This window comes from Corvus brachyrhynchos, unplaced genomic scaffold (assembly GCF_000691975.1).
Source record: "Corvus brachyrhynchos isolate BGI_N302 unplaced genomic scaffold, ASM69197v1 scaffold1, whole genome shotgun sequence".
Classification (NCBI taxonomy): Eukaryota; Metazoa; Chordata; class Aves; order Passeriformes; family Corvidae; genus Corvus; species Corvus brachyrhynchos.
Window position 1 is genome coordinate 3,105,487 of NW_008237222.1, and position 6,293 is coordinate 3,111,779.

General features: G+C 35.1%; 1 protein-coding gene across 2 annotated transcripts in view; it reads left to right on the forward strand.

The window, feature by feature from the left end:
- TTC8 (tetratricopeptide repeat domain 8) overlaps positions 1-6,293 on the forward strand; it is a 45,471-nt gene that overhangs the window by 3,455 nt on the left and 35,723 nt on the right. For both annotated transcript variants that reach the window (XM_017728980.1, XM_017728979.1), the window contains exon 2: positions 4,370-4,399. The gene's annotated coding sequence lies outside the window, so the exon portion shown is untranslated. The remainder of the gene's footprint in view (positions 1-4,369; positions 4,400-6,293) is intronic.

Sequence of the window (6,293 nt, forward strand, 5' to 3'; positions counted from 1 at the left end):
AAGAGGGATCTTGTAGGAACAGTAGCGTCTGTCTCTGTTCAGGGACTCACTTCCTTGAGCAGCATTCATTAGGATATAATTGAAGCCACAGGAGCTGGTGTCCTTTAAAGACATTCCCAGGGTGAGTTAAAGAGTGACTCTTACAGGTCAGAACTTTTTCATGCTCAGGTAACTGGCCTTCTCCCTTCTAAGACGTGTAATGTAACACCAGATAAGTAAAGGAAGAGACTAACAATGCATGATTGGAGAGTGTTTTCATGCCTGAAAGAGTTGGCCTTTCCTGTCTGAAAGCCTCCACTTTTTTCCCAGCTTATCTGCTAAATGATAGCACCAGTCCTGCTCCATTGTATCTTTCCCAGAGCTATGGGATGCTGAAGCCCACTTTTTACAATGGCCTTAGAAGTAGGCGCATTTTTGCCACCACACTTAAAAATGTAGTAAGAAATTTTCTTGACTGGTACGTCTTGATCACTGTTGTGATTTACTACTCCCTGTACATATAGCTTAGTAGTCAGGATATGTTTCTATCACAAGTATAGTGATAAGACGTTCTCCTTTAAGAACATGGCAAAAAATGATATAAAAGTCTTAAACAGAAGTTTACTGATGATCCAGTCAATAGTCACATGTAGATACATTTAGAGGCTGTATAATTGATGCAGAACTCTCTTTGAACCCTTTCACCAGATGCAGTAAGCCCTAAGAGGTTTTTAAGGTACTGTTTTGACCTTTTAGCTAGCTGGGCATGAATCAGAAATTTTCTTACATAGCAGTATCAAATACTATGCCATTATACATCTTGAATTCTTAAGGAGCACAACAACAGAATTGAAATGTTTTAAAATCAACGAAGTTTTCCTGAAGAATTCTTAGTAAATGACATTGTGATAGAAGAATAATTAGTTGCTACTGAGTTACATCTTGTGGAAGATTGAAATTTTTTTTCTATAAAATATCCTGTGCATGTCTTCATTTAAGAATTAGGAATATAAATGGTATTGGTGGAATTCACTTCTATGCTGACATTCTTATCTTAGGATAAATGAAAATTGTATTTTGTGTGACTAGCATTTGGGCATACAAACACGTAAAATACTGATGTTCAGTTTAATTATTTCCTATTGTAAGCAAACAGGCCTTGTCTTCTGTGTTTATAGTAATAGCATGACCTAGAGGAAATACAATCCAGGACTGTCTCTCTTGATCATCCTGATTAGTCACCTAATCTGATTAGTCTTTGTGTTCCATATGTCAGATTCAAGGCAATAAACAGAACCCATGTATGAGGCCTGCTCTAGTTTAACAACTGAAAAAGAATTGCCTAATGTAATTAATAGACATATAGTGGATATTCTTCCTTTAACTTGATTAGTAGTCTTGTGTGAGGATTTGCCTTTGTTCATTCATCCTTTCTTCTCCCATGTTGAACTTTCAGCTACTATTATTTGCATACTTGTTTTTGTAAGGTCATAATAAAATTATCACTGTTATGTTTATGGGCATTGGACTTGATTTGAAAAAGCATCTTCAACTGAAATCAGTTATTGGTGCAAGAGGCTGTAAGTTTGTGCATGAAAATAGTGATACTTGCAGTGAAGACATTGTACCTGAGTAAAGGTTTGGGGTTTTTTATTGTGTTTCTGCTCTTAATCATTTGAAGAGCATTTTCAGAATATAATAATTTTCATATTCTGCATGTATTATATTATACTCACCTGAAATTAATTGTAGAGTGAAGCCTTATTATAATATAAGGTATGTAATATATTCCCTCTTCCAGGCTATGAGTGTCAAAAAACTTAATTATTCTTAGTATTTTTGGTATTCAAATAAACTGACTTTACATTTTAATATTAAAGTGCCCTCAGTGGATTTAGGGGTCTGGATTAAATAGTTCCTTCATTGTTTTTACAATCTTTTGAATTTCAAGGGAGCTTTATATGTGTAAATGAAGAATAATTTTGAGCTTTTGTTTTGAGAGACAATCTTACAGGGCAATGCTATTTGTTAATCCTCTCAAAGATCTCTTTATTTGAAATCTAGTTCCAGTGGATTACTTGAATGAGTAGCAACTGCTGGATCCACCCATGTTAAAGTATATTATATTTTAATGTAATTTTTTTTTATTCCATACTTTTGTTTAATGTGAGGGTCCTATTACCTTCTTGACGGTTATTTAAAATCTGAAGTTACCTCTTGTCAAAAACTGAAACAATGTATTAGCATGTATGAACAATGCATACTCTCACCTACAATTATGAGAGAGCAATGGTTTTAGTTAGTATTATTGATCAACTCTACTTTTTTGCCAAAATCATGAGGGATGTAATTTCTGAATTTTGTGGTAATATAAGTGCTCCTACATAAGCAAACTTGTTTGGTTTTTTAAAAATTATTTTTTTAACTAATGAACAGTGCCTAAAGTAAGGTACACATCCATAACATCAAGGGATTTTTGTATTAGTGCTGACAAAATATTCCTAACTTGTCCTCATTAGTTACTGTAGCACATATGGTATGAAGATCATCTACTGCTCTTGAAACCATCTTCATATGTGCTGTAGCACGCAGACATAATGGGGTGAATAAAAAGCAAGCTGAAATATCTCAATGTCCTTTATTACTTATTACATAAAAGAATTTGTAGTTTATTTAATCATACAACTAAAATGCAAAGCCAGTTTCAGTGCCTTAGTCAGGCCCTGGTACGTCACAGTCAACTGAGTTTAATCCCTGAATTAATGTTTAATTCCATGGAATACTCAATGTGTAAGATGTGTTATGCATTCTAACACCAGTGAACAACTTTTTGGCTCCAAATACAATCCTTTAAAGGCCACAAATTCCAGTACACTACAGAAGGAAGGTGTCCTTCACCAGTATTCCAGATCCCTGCTGTCATAGAATTTACTGAGTACAAATGTTCAAATTGAAAGAAGTAGACCATGTCTCATACCACAGAGGGGTTAGCTTGACATTGCCATTCTCACGGTGGAACAGAAGCCAGCTCTGTGTCTTGACTGCAAAACAAGCCAGCAGCAGGGCAGTGCTTGAGCTGGGAGAAGACACTGGTGGGGTCTAATAGCAGTCTTCTAATACGTACAAGGAGGTTATCGAGAAAATGGAGACAAGGACTGCTTGCAATGATGTAGGGAAGTGAAGGAGGCTTTGGCTTGATACAGGGAAAAACATTTCTCGATAAGGATGGTCAGCAGTGGAACAGGTTGCCCAGTCGCCTTGTGCAGCCTCCATTCTTGCCAGTTTTCAAGATCCAATTGGACAAGGCTTTGAGCAACCTCGACTGGCCTCATAGCTGACCTTGCTTTGAGCAGGACTTTGGACTAGAGACCTTCATAAGTCTCTATAGTCTGAATTACTTGAAGATTGTGTATTCAGTCTGATGTAGTTGGTTTAACTGGGATAGATTTACACAATGCCAGATATGCAAGAAATTTTTCCCTGCCTCCAGGAGCAGAAATGATCTGACACTACAAAAGACTAATAGTGATTTAGAGAAAGTAACATCTATCTCCCACCTTTGTCATCTAAGCTAAAGTAATACATTAGGAAAAACTCATCCCCAGTCCCTGGAAGTGAACAGCAAAAGCACTGAAGGGTAGTTTAAGTATTATGTAAACACAATAATTACACATTAATTTGTGATAAACCTATATTTTTTCCTGTCAGTATTTACTCAATTTTACCACAAGTTTTCAAGTAGATGCAAGTTCCAGCTTTTTCATTTATAGTAAACTTAATCTGGTAGCTTTTCTTTTGTTTTTTGGGTAGTGCAATCGGCTGTTAATTTGACATTTATTCTACTTGCAGTATTACTGTCCAAATACAATGAATACATCATTTTCATCATAAAAATGCCATGAAAAAGTGCTGAAATTTTCTTTTGTCTTCTTGAGTGGTATCATTGTGATCTCCAGCAGTAGCTAAAAAAAGTGTGCCAAGATGGATTTTATTAAGTAGGCATTCTAAAGCCCATGGTGCGATAATCTAGTTAATTTTTAGGAGATTTGCATGCATCTTCCAAGTTCATTTTATTTTAATGTACCATTTTTCAGCTTCATAATGCTTGAATGTTAATCTAAGATTTGGCTAGCATGATCCAGCAGAAGCAAGAAAGCAAAGGTATCAGAAAGATGCACTTAATGCAAATTTACTTTCATTGTGCAAAACATTGATTATCTTCATAATGTGTGTAAGTTGAGATAATGTAATAAAATGGAAATTTGGATATATGTGTTGGAGAAGAAGTGTTTGTGCAAAATGAGGTGGTCACAGAGTATAAATGCATTTGTGGTGTTGTTTTTATTATTTGGCATTTACATTCCTCAATTTCTGTTTTCTCTTTTTTCAGGAGCTTGATTCTGAATACACTGTGTTTCAGGTAAGTTCTTTCCATAAATACAATTATTAGATGGAATCATTGGGAAGAATTTCTGATATGCTGAATAATACTTGTTTTGTTGTTAAGTCCTCAGTAGCATAAATTTGGGTTTTGTTATTGGTAAGGCATTACATTTGATAAGGGGAAGATTTTTGCTATTTTGAACAGGCAGCTTTGATAGAATTTTATTTCTCTCATGTACTTCCTGTATCTTTATTCAGCATTTCAGTGCTTTCTAAAAGCTAAATTGAATCTACCTTGAACTGAATGACCTTCATCTGTAGATGAGATTAGGAAGAAAACAAGGTGTATTCACAGACAGAGCAATGTTTGTGTTCTTATGGCTTGCTTTCATGTTTTATTTAATGCACATAATGGTGGGCTGTTACCCATGCTCTTCCTGCTCTTGCAGCTCAGGCTCCCTGCCTAGCTTGTGTAGAGTCTGGTAGCCTTGTAGGTGCATGATGATGATTTGCATAAGTGATGGAAGACTGAGAGTAATTAATTAGTTTTCACTCTGCCCACATTAGCTCTAGATTATTGCAGTGGCGAGAATAGTATTGCACAGGTGATGGCATCTTTTGGCTCCAGCCCACAGTCAGAAGAGATTAAATGCAATGTGAAATGCTATCTTTAAATACAGGTCCATAACATATTTTACAGGTCTTTAATTGTACTCCATGAATTCATGCAAGTTGTTTACATATAGAATGGTTTCAGTGAAATACTACTGGATATCTTCTTGAGTGTAATTAGTACCCTGCACAATGTAGCATTCTGGGTTTTTCATTGTGTATGGAATAAAATGTATTATAATAGAAAGGATTATTGGCGAATAAAAGCTCCTAGAAAAGTGTGTTACCATATTCAGAGAAAACATTTAAATTTAGATACCAAGTTTATATTTTTAATTTGGTTTTTGGACTTTTCAGGAGCAAGAAGAAAATACTTGATTCAGTTACAAACTTCTCATGAACTGAGTGAAAAGCACTTTTTCACTTTTCTTTCTGGAGTTTAGACTTACATACTGTATACTGTATACTTATATACTGTATCACATTTCTGTACCTCTTTAATTGCTATTAGGTGTTGTAAATTTTGTTCTGATTATGAGTTAAACAAGCTAAGTTTGTTATGTTGTGAACATGTGGGTTGTCTGAAATGAGCTGTCCCTTTCCTTTTCCTACTGTATAAGTGCTGTTTCATAAAAATGCAGTTTATCTTCATAAGCTCCAGACATGGTCCTTATCACAAAACAAAATTATCAGTCCCACAAAGAGAAAGCAGATAATCTCTAATCTACAGACAGATGTGTAATTAAGGAATACTGTGTGATACTTGATTTTTTTGTTGGCTGTGAAGCCTTGGACTAGGAACTTTAGACTGGAAGAGACGCCTAAGGAATCTATTTTTTATGGCAGATATTTGCCCAGTAATGCCAAAGAGACATGTTGGTTTTAACAACACATTTTCACATATTAGTGGAAAAATCACAATAATACATTTACGCCTATGTAAAGAACTGACCTCAGTTTTAGAAATTAGTGTAGAGGAGTTACTACTTCCAATTTCCAGGAAAAGACCGTTACTATGGGCGGATTTTCTTACTTCTAGTAAGAAACTGGCCTGTACTTGGCTGTAGAAGAGCTCTAATTGGAGCATATTCCCAGTATAGACATAGTTATGTTGCCTGCAGATATACAAGTCTTTGAAAAGAGCAGAGTACCATCAAGGTATTAAAAATTCAACAAACTAAATACTTCTATAGAATAATGAAAAACTGTTAAAGGTGTTGAACATCTAACAGAAATCTCAGCATTAGTTAAAGGCTGTCATCCTACTATATAAGAAGAAACTAAAATAAAATAAAGCAGATCTGGATTATGACTGTCTG